This window comes from Oryctolagus cuniculus, chromosome 2 (genome assembly GCF_964237555.1).
Source record: "Oryctolagus cuniculus chromosome 2, mOryCun1.1, whole genome shotgun sequence".
NCBI classification, from domain to species: domain Eukaryota; kingdom Metazoa; phylum Chordata; class Mammalia; order Lagomorpha; family Leporidae; genus Oryctolagus; species Oryctolagus cuniculus.
Window position 1 is genome coordinate 104,667,183 of NC_091433.1, and position 14,870 is coordinate 104,682,052.

The window sequence follows — 14,870 nt, forward strand, 5'->3', positions numbered from 1 at the left end:
AAGAAATTAAAAATTAACATGAAAAGAAAAAAAATAATTAAGGAAAATATAAGAAATTTTCATTATAATTTCTCTCTCTGTGTGTGTGTTGAGGGATTAGCAAAGGTTTATACGTTGTCTGAAACCCAATGAATATTTCTGAAATTCAATTCTTGTCTTAGAGGTTATCTGAAATGCAATCCTTGAAAAAAAGACCTTGAAAGTCTCAATATTAAAATGTGTAATGAGGCAACCAAAAAATGAAAAAGAATATGGATGCTAAATGCTTTGAGTTATTTTAAGAACAGAAATGAATTAATGGGAGAAGTTCAGTTTTTCAATCTTAAAACAAGTTTCAAAATCACTTCAATACTACCTTTAAAAATAAAAAAACAACACAATTTATATAACCAAGCTTTAATTTTTAGTATATTTAAAAACATACTATGATTTTAAATCTCTGAAGTGGGTATAATAAGATTCTCTTAAAATAAGATTGAGAATCAAATGAAATCAAATATTTGGAAGTGTGGGGCAAGTGTCGGCACCATGTGGTATGCTTGTTTCACATATGAGAGTGCCCGGCTTGAAATCCAGCTCCACACCCAATTCCAGCTTCCTGCTAATGTGCACCCTGGGCGGCAGCAGCTGATGGCTCAAGTACTTGTTCCCTGGTCCTTAACGCTCATGTGGAAAATCTGATCTGCGTTCCATGATCCTGGCTTTGGCTTGGTCCAGCTCTGACTGTTGCAAATGTTTGTGGAGTGAACCAGAGGATATGGGATTTCTGTCTGCCTGTCTGTATCTCTCTCTCTCTCTCTTTCTCTTTCTCTCTGGATTTCAGGTAAATGAAAATTAAAACATGTGAAATTGTTTTCCAATGAGAACTCACCTTACAAATGTAAGATATGGTTTTAATTTTGTATTTTCCTTAGTGACAACCTTAATGTGATTCTATAGAATTTTCTCATTGATTTGTAATTTTATGTAAAGCGTCCATTTCTTCACATTAATGGCAGCCACATTCAGCATTTATACTAGTCAAAGTTGTAAGTACCAGCAAGCTGAGCTCACTCTCACTCTAGCTAAATTAGTTCATGAAAATGAGGTCTGTAAATATGAACATGAGAGTATCTTATTCAAAATCTCAAATTTGATCAATTTGATCATTTTCAAGGATATAAAATTTTCTCCGAAGAATATAAGTCACATCCAACTTACTCATGTATTTATCTGAAGTACTTGCATTCAAATACAGAAAAATAACTTTAATGATATATTTTAAAATTATGTATTTAAAAAATGAGAATCCTTCAGTTACTTGTGCTGATCTTTACGAAGTGCAAGTCATCAATTACATGAGCAGACATGATTGATCCTGTGAACTTTTTAAATAAAATCAACATTTTCTCCAAACTCATGAGAATATGTGTATGTGGGCTTATCTTTTATATTATTTATATTGATTCACAGACCCACATACATGAATTCAGCTATAATTTGTTATATTGGAACTATCATAAATGAATTCCAATAACTAGAATTCATCTGCATATGGTATCTAAAATCTAGACCCATAAAGTACATTGGCAAAAGCTTATAAAGTTCTCTTCCACAACCAACATCATACCCATAATATTAGCCCTATCCCAAATGCACTAGAGAGCTTCCTTTCTGTTCCTTGACAAGTCTTCTTTTGTTTGTTTGTTTATTTGCCTCCTAAAGTAGCAGCTTCCTTGAAGTTCATTTTGCTATTTCCTTAAATCTTATCTCCCCCTGCTGGCTGTGCAACATGGAGCGAATCTAGGTAGAGCAAAAAATAATTTGCAAAGGTTGCAGACCTTTTAGGGTGGCAACTATAAATACGTGCATACACGTGTACACAGATACATTGACACACAACTGTAAATACACGTACACACATATACACACAGAAAACTAGATTTTTTGGTAATTTAAACTGAGCCTTTGATTGGAATTTTTAAGGCAATAATTTAAAAACAAAATTTTATTTGAAAAAGTAATCTAGTTTGTACATGAAAAACATTCAAGTACATCTTACATTCAAACATGCTAGAATAGTAAAGTATACTCTAGTCCTCATTAGTTATATAATAATGGACATTGTATTGGGAATATGAATAAGACATATACTTCCATATGTTGATACAGATATTAGTAGGCCAAATTCATTGATTATCTGGAAACAAATTGAATTGTAATGTGTAACTTTTATTGACTTATCACAGCAAATTTAGTTTCTTGGAACTTTTGACCAATTGTTACAGTTTTAAATTAGACCAGTCCTTCAACTAGGAAATCTTATCTCTAATGCTGAAAATGCTTGCTAAATCAAACATATACAGAACCACAGGATACATAATTTTTAGAATTGTGTCTACATGGTCTGCAATTTACATTAAATTGCTGTATTTTGGTTAAATGGCACCTTAGCTTCCAAGCAACTCTTTCAATAGTTGTTTCTTTAATTATTATTTAATTTTGTGGCTATGACTGGTTTTCAGTTAAAGAGGGTACTACTGACAAATTCAATTAAATGAAAATAGAGGACTTAATGGTCCATGCTAATGCTTCATTTCATACATAATATTTTATCATTTTCTGTGCAAATTTGTAATGAGTGCTTGGTTTGTATTAATAAATGGTTACATTTGGGCCCCATAAAGTACAGTAATTAAAATATTTTGCTAATAATATTTACTTATAAATGTTCTAAAAACAATTAACCCATTGATTTCAATTACTTTCACTAAACTAAATTCCAAGAATATGATATTTTTGGCATCAAAAATATTACTTTACAGTACTTTTAACAAAATGCCCTTAGTGCAATTGTATTATATTTTAATAGAGCATGCTATGCATCTGCTGCCTTTTGGAACACAGATTTCATAGAATAATGACAAACAAAAATTTAAAGAAAACTATCGTTTTTTTAAAAAAAGTTTGGAAAGCGGACACATTTGTTTTAGATCTCATTTCTAAATATTTAAACTGAGAAATGTAACTGTTTATTGTATTGAAATGGGGAAAAGTTGGTTGTCTTTTGCTCTTTAAAGTAAATGCTCCTCTATGGTATTTTTTCTTATAAGCTATAACAGAATTCATCTGCAGACAATTTACATTCCTTCTCATCCCAAAAGAAGATCTGCTGCCTCCCCAAATGAATAAAGACCTTATTTACAAACACATTGCAGAATGTGTTACTCATAATTCTACTCTGTAATAACAGAGTTCAACATATATTTAAAGAAAACATAAAAGAGATAATTTTATTTATATTTTAGAAGATTAGAATTAATAAGTTTGCAAAGGATATTCAATTTCCTAGTTCATGTGTAAAAGGAATAATTAGAACACTCCTAACATATTACTTCTAAATGTGTGGTCAATACACTGGCAAATCAAACGTTCTTCTTTTCACGAAGGTAGCAATCTGGAAATTAGAGATATTTTTTAAAAACAGGGTTTTATTTTCCCCCAGTACTTTTTTGTCGTTGATGCTGAATCAATAACCTGTAAGTAAGGAGAATAATGACATAAAGCATTGAGATTATAAAATAAGTTAAGAAAAGCAAAAGAAAAAACTGTGGAGTAGATTTTTCCTGTAAGACTATCAATGAGAAAAACAAAGCATCAACCAAACCCTTGAGATTGCTGCAGCTTTTGATCTTGGCTTTTAGAAAGTTATGGGGATCTCACTCATTCAGAAAAATCCCTTATTTCTAAAAGCAAATAGCTCTGGTTTTCACATCCATGTAAGTGTTCAGTGATAATGCTGCATTAGATATTTCCTATCATAATTCAAGGACTTTTCTTGTAAAGGAAAATCTCTTGGTTCAAACCTAAAAGGAAATTATTATTTTCAAGGTGTGAAAACAAAAACAACTTCAGGTCAAACAGTGAATAATAGGAAGGCTACATTTATAACTCAAATGTATGTTGACCTCAAGATTACCATGTCAACATGTCTGTTAGAGAATTGTGGGGAAAATAAGCCTGTAAGTTTCAGTTAAGAATGGCATTTTGATTAATTTAAGGAAGTTATTAAAAGCTTATCTAGTGACAGGATGAGATTAATATTATATATAATGATATAAAATGATTGTAGACGCCATCTAAAACAGAGTAGGGGCTTGGATGTTTAGCCTAGCAGTTAAAACACTGGTTAAGACACCCACGTCTCATATCAGAGGGCTTGGGTTCTGTAACCTCCTGCCAATGCAGATCCTGGGAGGCAGTGATGGTAGTATAAGTAATTGAATTCTTGTCATTCATGTGGGAGATCTGGATTGAGTTTCCAGCTCCCTGCTCTGGACCAGCCCAGTCCCAATGCGAGAATTTGAGAGTGAACCAGAGAATGGTCTTTCTCTCTGTCTGTCTGTCTTCTCTCTCTCTCTCTCTCTCATAAATAAAAAAATAAATAAATAGAAATTACATACACATACCCATGCACAGAAAGTGCATGCTTGGCCACTGGAATTGATAGATGCAAAGTTAGTTCTATCATTAGCTAATCAGGAAGAGGCAAGTGCATCAACATGATGCATGGTATTGCATGCACCCAGTTAGTATGGGTTTGAAAATAAGTGAATTATGGATAATAGTTATCTGTTACCATTAACTAGAATAACTTTGTGTCTCAGGACGATGCACTGTTGACGAAGTGACCACATATGATACAAATAGTTCATTGAAGTAAGAATATCAAATATTGAATCATTTACAGAATCAGTGAGCCCCTTCCTCTTTCACCCCAGAAAATTCTGCACCTGCAGCAATTTTTAATGACGTTGAAAGGTCAGTAAACATTTCAATATGTTCTTTTTTTTCTACACTTTGAAAATAGCTTCAATTTGTAAACTATTTGTCTAATCCCTAAAATAAATCTTATTGTAGAGAATGTGTCTGTCAAAGTATTAATGGCTGAATCATTTCTCTTTCTGAAGCTACTGTTGGTACAACAAGATCTGAGTCTGCCTCTTGCATGGGAAAATATGCCAGAGGAATCAAGAAACGGGTGCTTCAGCACTCAGGTTTGCTTTCTCTTCTCATTTTATGCATGTCACAGTATCTTCAGCAACTGTTGCTCAAAACATGGGCTATGTGAAACTTCTACGTCTAGTTGACATTGGAGAAGTGGATAAATATGCCAGCTAGAGCCCAGGACATATTTCTGTAATCAAAGAGAAAATGAAACAGCATGTTCTACTTGGGATTAAGACATTGCGCAGCATCAGCTTATTTAAGGGACAACTCACCTTGTTCCTTTCTTGCTTTCTTTTTAAAATTTACATTGGTTGGTGTTTGACAGCTCAGCAATGGACATCATAAGCCAAATTCTTAAATGCAAGTATTCTATCAGTTCAAAAAAAGCAGACTTTATACACTACATGATATTACTCAAACCCAACCCAAACAACCTTAGAAGAATTTACCTGATATTTGAATGCAACTTTTGTTAAGTGAGCACAAATGTGTATTTGCAAACTTGAAGCATCCTCGTTAGGAAGCATTTTTCAGTAATAATATTTGTCCTGTTTGCTTAAGTGATGCCTAACATACAGAATTCATCTACATAAAATACTTCTTTGCTCAGTCTCATCTGAACAAAGTTTCATGGTTCTTCTAGGTTTCACTTTATGGAGTGCTACTAAGATTTTTTTTTTTTTTTTTGACAGGCAGAGTGGACAGTGAGAGAGAGAGACAGAGAGAAAGGTCTTCCTTTTGCCGTTGGTTCACCCCCCAAGTGGCCACTACGGCCGGCACACTGTGCCAATCCAAAGCCAGGAGCCAGGTGCTTCTCCTGGTCTCCCATGCAGGTGCAGGGCCCAAGCACTTGGGCCATCCTCCACTGCACTCCCGGGCTACAGCAGAGAGCTGGCCTGGAAGAGGGGCAACTGGGACAGAATCCAGTGCCCCAACCAGGACTAGAACCTGTGGTGCCGGCGCCGCAGGCGGAGGATTAGCTTAGTGAGCCACGGTGCCAGCTGCCACTAAGACCTTAGTGGCTGAATTTCTTTTGCCTCTCCTTCTGTTGGCATTCTTTAATGGTATGTGTTTGTTGCTTTATAAGACATTGACTGTGGATTTTGGTTTTCTCTGTGTTTTCTGTTTTGTGACCCAATGAAATGGAAGAGTCAGACATTACCCTGGCTAGTGATGAATTTCTGCATCCTCATTTAAAAGTTACTGGCACAAGATGTGGGCATTTTGCCTAGTGATCAAGACATCAACATTCCATATTAAAATGCTTGGACTGGAGACCTGAATTTTTTCTGAATTCAGTTCCTGTTAATGTAAATAGTTAGATTCCTGCCACCCACATGGGAGACCTAGATTGAGGTCCTGGCTCCTGGCTCTTGGATTGGCTCAGCCCTGGTCTTTGTGGTCATTTGGAAGGTGAATCAGTACAAAGTAACTCTTTCTGTCTAGCTGTCTTTCTGTATCTATCAAATAAATAATAAAAAAAGTTTCTGATATAAGATCTCATTCCAGTCTTAATATTTCACAATTTTAAAACTAACTATTATACTAAAGATATACTACTGAGAAATATTCATTGATGCAAGACAAAGTGATGCAGAGTTTGGTCCTCTCGTTCCTACATAGAAAATTATCAAACCAGTGCTTCAGTTGCAAGACAAATTGCTAAGTAAAGCAATTTAGTTAGAGCCATTAAAGAAAACACCTTGTCTCCAGAATAATGTGATTTCTGGCTAAGAACTTAAATAGGAATAAAAATTAAAAGTATATCTCTTCTGTAAAAAAAACTCTTGTGTAGAGATATTTCTTCTTCACTGTCAAAATATGTTTTGTTTTGCTTTGGTTTTGCTGGAGATTAAGATGTAGGAACTAAAAGAGGTAAATGAAGGAGAAAGAATATTTCACTTTCTGCGGAATGGTTGGGCAAGGAAGCTAACATGTAAAACACTTGGACTTAATTATGAGTGAATTTTGCTACATTAACTTGCACCCACAAACTTTAAGTTGGGAATCACTCATAGCTAGTTGTGTCTAGTAGTACAATAAAGAGAAGCAACCAGAAATGAATCATGGATTTTTTTTTCTGAGAAAATTTCTTCATCAGGTTGAGTAGGGATCAGGGGAAAACTTTATATATAAAATACACTTGAGTTGCAACTGGGGAATAAGAGAACAAATGTTTATATACTGACATTGCCTTAAAATCTAATACAATGCAATTCAAAAGGTTTAATACAACAGATAAGCAATCAGTGTTTGGGGATGTCAAAGGTATGAATGAATGAATGAATCAATCAATCAAGGGTACTATGTCTAAAATAAGCAAATTTGATACATAAATTTCTGCCATAGCCCTTTTTCTGGCTAATTCTGATAGTTAAAGATTAAATCAACAAATATTTTTAAGGGAAAGTATTATCAAACCATGCTGTAAATATTGGCAAAGTTTTGTGACTCAACAAACTCAGTCGTGGCATGTTTTTTTCATTGGTTGTTTATATTATTGTTGGGGCTTGTTCAGGCTTCAGTTAGTCAAGTTTTGAGGGAAATGCAGTTCCTAGTGGCTATTTTATGGTCAATTGTTGATAATAGGCACTGGCTTTGGGTAGACTTTCTATGTTTGGAACACATCCAACGCATCATACCAGGGCAGTTGGAACATGTCTGCTCAGTAATGTCCATTTGCAAAAAATCCTCTGGAGAGTTCTACTGGGAGAGGATTAAAACTTGTCATTATGCCAAATAACAAATCTTTGTTGGTTCTCTGCAGTGTGTGGCTGTGTTAGAGCTCATGTTACAGGTTAATTGCTTTCAGAGGTGGAGTAAGTAAGGTTTTCCTTGGCTTAGCAGAGTATTAATAAGGAAACCCAACACAACGTGACCATCAATACCAGGGACAGAGAACTGTGGCAGGCTGAGGCAGCAAAAGACCAATGGGAAAGCTTTCACCCTGGGGACCATGTGCTACACAGAGCAAAAGAACATTTTACTCTGATGTGGTCTACTAGGGTGAAGCACAAAAAAAATCTCCTCCCTAGGTGTCTGTGAGACTCAAACACAAGGTCTACAAAAGCCTAGGGGCCAGATGCGAAGTGGAAAAAAGCAAAGATCCAAGTCATTGGATAGAAATTAAAATTTCAGCTCTTGTCCATTTGCCAGGATTCTTTGGCCTGAAAATAGCCCTGTTGGATTTTTTTGTTGTGTTGTTTACTTCAAATATTCTTAAATAAAATAAGATTGTCTGTGGCTGAAACTTAGATACCAATTTTATCTAAAGCACTTTTTTTTTTCCTGGACTGAGTATAAAGCTCTGAAAATCAGCATTCTTAGTATTATGGGAATACTGGATGTGTGTATCACAGCCTGAGCAGTACTAATTACCCATTTTGTACTTAGAAAATAGAAGGATCAAGAATACATGCATTTACAGCACCCATGTTTGCAGAGGTAGCTAGGTTGTCAGCATTTTCATTCTGTATGAAATGCCTGAGAAGATTTTAGACATGGCAAAGCTGCTTCCTTAGCATCAATCTACACTGCAATTTTAGCAAACCAGCATTACCCAGAACACCATACAGTATATCCTAGTGTACACAGCCAGAGTCCAATTTGAATTTGTGGGATGAATTGAAATACCATATACTTAAGAGCCATTGGAAAACAGCAAGCTGCTGAAGCTACCAGCTGCAATTATTTTTTCCTGAAAACTCCGTTCTAAGCTCCGTTCTAGCCTATGGCTTATCTAAACTACACCTTTTAATAACTCCATAAATACTGACTTGGAACATTATACAGCACCAGTAAAGAAAATGACTAATAAACCGTGCATCTTAGGCTGAGAAAAACCAGGCAAAGCCCAAGATAATGATAAAACAGAGCTATCTGATCTTTTGCCTCTTTTCCCGCCTGCAAGTGTGTGTGCATCCAGCATTTCTACTCCAGTGATTCTGTAGCAAGATACATACACAATGACAATAGTCAGACCCGCTGCTCCACGGCTGACCACCTAGAAAGAAATGATCTCTGTTGTGAGTCCTGGCCCTGAGCACAGCCAGCTAAGGTTTCTGCATGGCTTGTGCTGGACAATGTTGTACAATCAGTCTCAAAATGTGATGTCAGTCAGCGCTCTGGCACATGTGCAACCTCAAAGGGCGGGAGAAGTCGGGAGGCGGCTGTGGTCAGTGACTGGTGGCCGGACTCCGCCGGCGTGCGGGTGAAGTGGGGGTGGTGGGAAGGAGGCATTTTGTAGCAGGCATTTGATTTTCCCATGCTCTGACAGCAAGCAACCCACGGAGAGCTTTCCCTTTCTTGTCAACCTTCCGCTCCTGCCCTGTCTGCCCCTGCCCCTCCCGTTCACCTCACCCCTACGGTGCCCGGCTTTTGCTGAAAGAAAGAGACCAAAGTACCACAAAAGGCCAAGGATAGCTCAGTTTCAGACCCCAGGGCAACATGTGTTCAGTGAACAAGAGTGTAAGAAACACTGAATGTAGCGGTTAATACTTTAGACATACGATTTTCTGACTATAGCTTTCTTTTCAGCCATGCATATGTATTACCATTCAAAGAGGTTGTGCTTCATACCAGCAAACAGCTATTGAGAACACAGCAAATCTTAAAATGATTAAGGCCCTGGGGTTTGCTAAAGATGTGGCATGCGAAGAATCATGAGAAAGCCATAGAATATTAAAAAAATATTAATAGTGTCAGTTCTAATAATTCAATCTCAGATTTATTTTGGTCAAATCCTGCTCCAAGTGGTGTACCCTGTCTTTTTTCTTGAGAATGAACAAAGATCATGGAGCAGATTGTAACCTAGGTAAATTGCATGTCTGTTTACAATTGTATTTCACATATTTTATATATCATTTGCAAACTATTCCCCCAAGAAATATGTATCAAACTTTTGAAAAAAAAAAAAAAGATTTGATGACAATCTGTTTTCCTTTCATTTGTTTCAGATGCTGCATAGATCTCATCTGCTGCTTCGAGTCTTTGTCTGTATTTTGAATATTGGGCCGTGTCATGTTCATCATTGGTTTTCTTTTGTTCTTGCAGCTTTTACATTCATAAACTACATTTCATGAAATGATATCATCACAATTAAGCAACAAGGAAAGAAAAAAAACCTTATAGGAGATTGAAATTTACGTACACAATGAAATCATAGAATTCTGATCAAAAGTGAATGTCAAATATGTTTTCACATCTCATTTGAAAAAATCCAGTTGTTCCCCATCCCCCACTTCCTCTCCTTATAGGAATAAGCAATTTGTGAGTTTGAGGACTTGTCATTCCAAAGATATTTTAGGTTATACTTCGAGGAAAGCAGTTGGGTCCTGCATGGTATTTACGAACATGCTGTTGTGATCTGTAAGTTTCAGGATGGAAATTATTCTCTAGTAATTAATTGCTGCAACTGTTTTAACTGTCAAAACTGAAGATTAATCTTGCAATATCAGTTTAACCAGTAGAACAACCAATGGCAAAGACTCAGGGTATGACTCATAGAAAACACTCGGGAAGAGCAGAGAATCTAAACCGCATGCTCAATGGAGGCTAACAGCTCAATTCTAGCATTACTCACGGTGTATTAATAGAACTCTGTACTCCTGGTTAGCACTGAAATCAGACAAAAACATTCTCACGGAGGGACATTTTTATCCCTCTGCAAAGAGAGGATCTTAGATCATACACAAAACACTGGTGGTGCACTAAATATTTAATTATTGTTTGTCCTGGAATTTAAATGATTTTAAAAAATATACATTTTTAGATGTCTTCAAAAATAATTATGGGAAAAATAAATCAATATTATCATGTAGATTTTGTTTATAGGCATACAATAAACATGTATTATTATGACTAATGATGCTGATTAATGAGAAGACTAATGTAAAAGTTAGCTTTTACTTAGAAGCTAACCACACACATTCAGTAATAAATGATAAGAATCACAAGAGAGCCACTTTGCAGAGCTTGGGAAAAGGACCAGTTACTCACTGAAAATGCTTTTGGCAACTCTTGACCTTTGAGTCCTTAACTTAAAGGACACATAAACAACAGCATTCTCCAGCAAGTTTCTCTTGATAACCTGCGAGAGAGGGGAGCGAATCTCCGGAAGCCATTTGACATGCACAATTTAGCAATTATGTGGTCAGAGGAGGCAGGCCTCTCTTAAACCCCTGGGGATTGCTGGTGTCTACAGCCTTTACACATTTATAGAAAAATCTGAAATCTGATACAGCGTAATCAATATCAGGACAGATTCCCCTTTATATCTCACAATCTGCAGGAAAAGCAAATTTTGAAGATTTCAGATATGTGATTTGATCCCAGTCCCCCTCCCCAAATAAGTGAAAGTATAAGGTTGTGGGGTAAGGATGTATTCATTACTATATTTAAATGAGGAATAAAAAATAAACATGAGTCAAAAGGCAATGTGATCCGTTTTTAACTTTGGATTAAAAAACACACTGCTTTAGATGGAAATGTTTATTTTACTTTTCAATTAAAAGAAACTTTTCTCAATGCTCCCCTTGATCACAGCAACTGTTATTTATTTTTATTTTACGGGACATGCAGAAATAAGACTGCAGGGCCAATAACATTAATGCTTTAAAGATTTCAGTCTAATTCAAGATTCTCAATACTTTAAAGCTGTTTTCTTTTGTTTAGTTTCCTAGATATGAAAATGTAATTTATTTGCATTTTTGTTTTTAATAGAAACAGTCTTCTTTCACCATCAAAAAATCAAATAATTAAGCTTTTATATTCAAATAAAAGTGCAGTTCTACCACTTAACTCTCAAAGCACCACTTTTAATGGGTTATTTCCTCAGTTTTACAAATCCATCAATCTGCTATCAATTGCAGAATGGCTGATTGGGTCCCCTTCCACCTCCATGGTTCCCTGCTGCCTGGACACTGCCTGCCAAATGTTGCAGGAAGTGACTTGAATAGCGACAGCAGATCCAGCAGCACCCTCTGCGTGCTCAGGGGTCATTGCCATCCCCACAGAGAACACAGAACAGCTGCTCCCTAAACACAGGGTCTGCAGTCCAATCAACTTGCAGAGAACCATCCTTCACGGTGCATGACAGACACTGGTACCTTGACACATGCAATTAATCCAGCCCACATCCAGATCTCCCTGCTGAAGGGATGCTTATGTGGGATTTGGAATGTCAAGTTTCTAGTTTGTTTTCTATCAAGGAACAACAACAACAAAAAGCCAAGCAACAACAACAACAACAACAAATGCATTGATAAATAATAAATTGATCTGCTTAATAATATAATGGAGAATATATATGCATGAAAGAAAGTGATCGCAGTGACAGAGGCAAGTTCAAGTGATAAGGAAAGATGGTTGGCATAGAAATTGGCTCTTGCTTCTCCGAGGAACCCAAAGTGCACTGTTTCTCTGATGTAATCTTTATGCAAGTGTGATTTTTCAGCATATGGGATGTAGAAAGATCGGGCTCCCCAAACTAAGTCACACCAAATTGATATTCACCCATGGAGACATCAGAACTTTGGGAGAACTACCTGGCAAGGAAATCTATGTGAACATTCTTCACAACGCTAAAGATAATATGGGGACTCTTGAACTCTTTCCTTATTGTGCTCATCTCAAACAGATGTCTTTTTGTTCATTGCTTCCCTGGCACAGTCATATTGGTTGCAACCTTCTGTTTTAAAGGGACCCTGCACAATGATTTTTCCACATGCTGAGATGCTGAACAGGAGTGTGTGCTCTGTGTCTGATGATGCTGTGCCTCAGTGGTGAGAGGCATAGCATGGTACATACATGATACTATTTCTTAGAGGAATTAGGAAAAACTAATTTGGCTTTTTTCATTTTTGTAATTAAAGAAAATAAATGAATTATTTTCTTTTTCCCTATGAGATGGCATCTCCAGTTCTCTTTGCCCTTCTCTCTCTCTCTCTCTCTCCTATATACACACAACATATCATCTGATGATAAACAAAATCTCACTGAATATAAAATCACAGACACTATGTTAACAGGAAAGCTGCCCAGTGAAACCTGTATGCAAATTGCTGATGCCCTTTTATCTTAACTTGGTGACCTGCAAGTCAGCAAACCTCTCTGAACCTCCTGTTCCTTATGATGCAGTAAATAAAAGCTGCTTTGTAGGTCTGGGAAGGTCTACCTAGACTAACACTAACATTTTCCTCCTTCCTGTCTGAAGTGCCCCCCCCCATACTCAGTATCCACCCCTCCCATCAGGGCCAAGGTGCACTCTGTCCCTCTTACTTGCTTTATTGTTCCCTAGGATACATCCTACCTTTGAATATGCTCTAGAATTTCCAAATTTCTTTCATTTATTGTCTGTCTTCTCACTAGAATGTGAGTTCACAAAGACAGGATTTTTGTTGTTGTTGTGTTAACTGCTCTATTGACATTTTACACCCTAATCCACATGCTCCCCATAGTTCTGTCAATATGGACAATATGGATTGACTGAGTAAATAAATAAATGAATATATTAGTAAAAAATGGAACAGTTAGATTTCTTTAAAATATGTTTTCTTTTTCTTTCTTTTTTTTTTTTTTGCCATCCTGTGGAGTTAAACTGAATGTTTGGCTATGAATTTATTGGAAATACCTCTTTCCAAAGTTTTTTGGGCCAAATACAATATTTTCTTCCAAATATACAATGAAAAGTACAAATTTTAAAGCATGATTTCTGAGGTACAATCTGTGTAAGTCTGGCGTAGAAGTAGGCCCATTGTCCACCTTAGAAAAAATCCTTTGTGTATTGAAATTGAGCAGCCTGGTGCAAGCACCTCCCTATGCTGCCCTCCCTCTCAAGGAATAGACAGTGCTTTGGGACCCAGCAGTGTGGCATGGTGAGAGCTCAGATGGCTAGGATGGGAACCCACCTTCTAGTCTCTGTGTGTCCTAAACAAGCTGTCTCACTGTTGAAGACTTAGGTCAATCATCAGAGCTATGGTTTTCTCATTTATAGGTGCATGCATGGAATTGATCTCCCTTCCACATGTGTAACTACTCCAAGGAATTACTTGGCAGATCATGCGTTGCCCCTTGAGCTAGGTGGGATGAAGAATAGCCCTGCCTCGTGTCCTCGTTCCACGTCTTCTGATGTGCTAAAGCCATTGAAGGCTCACCTGGTGTAAGTTATTCTGATTCCTGGAAGATCTAAGAACAAACAGGTACTGGGAAATAAAAACAAAAGATTGGGGCAGTCCCTGGGGCCTACAAATACACTCCTATCTGCATTCCTAAATTCATTTTGGTTTTGTTTTTGTAAAGAACATGTACAGATTTATTAAATTGGAAAAAGAAAGAAAAATCTGTAAGTTTAAATGTATCCTTTAATGCCAACTATTCTTAATGTAGATGAAAGGTAAAATATGTCTGCACTGAAAGGCATATGATTACAATAAAGAGAGGGAGGCAAATCCTTTTCCAGGAGAGAAGGTTATAACTTACACATGTTTAGAATTACCAAGAGAGCTATTTGTCCTCCTAACGCACGCGGAGGGGTGCTCATGTCATCACTGTGCACACGCCTTGAGCAAGCACTCAGGTCTTTTGTGCAATGTCTGTGTCACTTACTTTAAGTGGGAGTGTTAACACCTTTGCTATTTCTCTAAAAATGGGGTTATGCTTCTTTTTTGAGCTAAAAAAAGAGAGAGAGATTGCTATAAAAGGGAGCATTAAGCAAGTTAACAAAGTACTTTTTCAAAGGATTGAGTGAAGGAAGGCAATACTTCCTTAAAAGGTTTCACTTCTTATTTCCCACCTTACTTAAGGGTATGACAGAACACTCCATGGAAAGGCTCAAAGGAGAAATATGTTGAAACTCAATTACCTGTGTTAGTGAACCACCTACA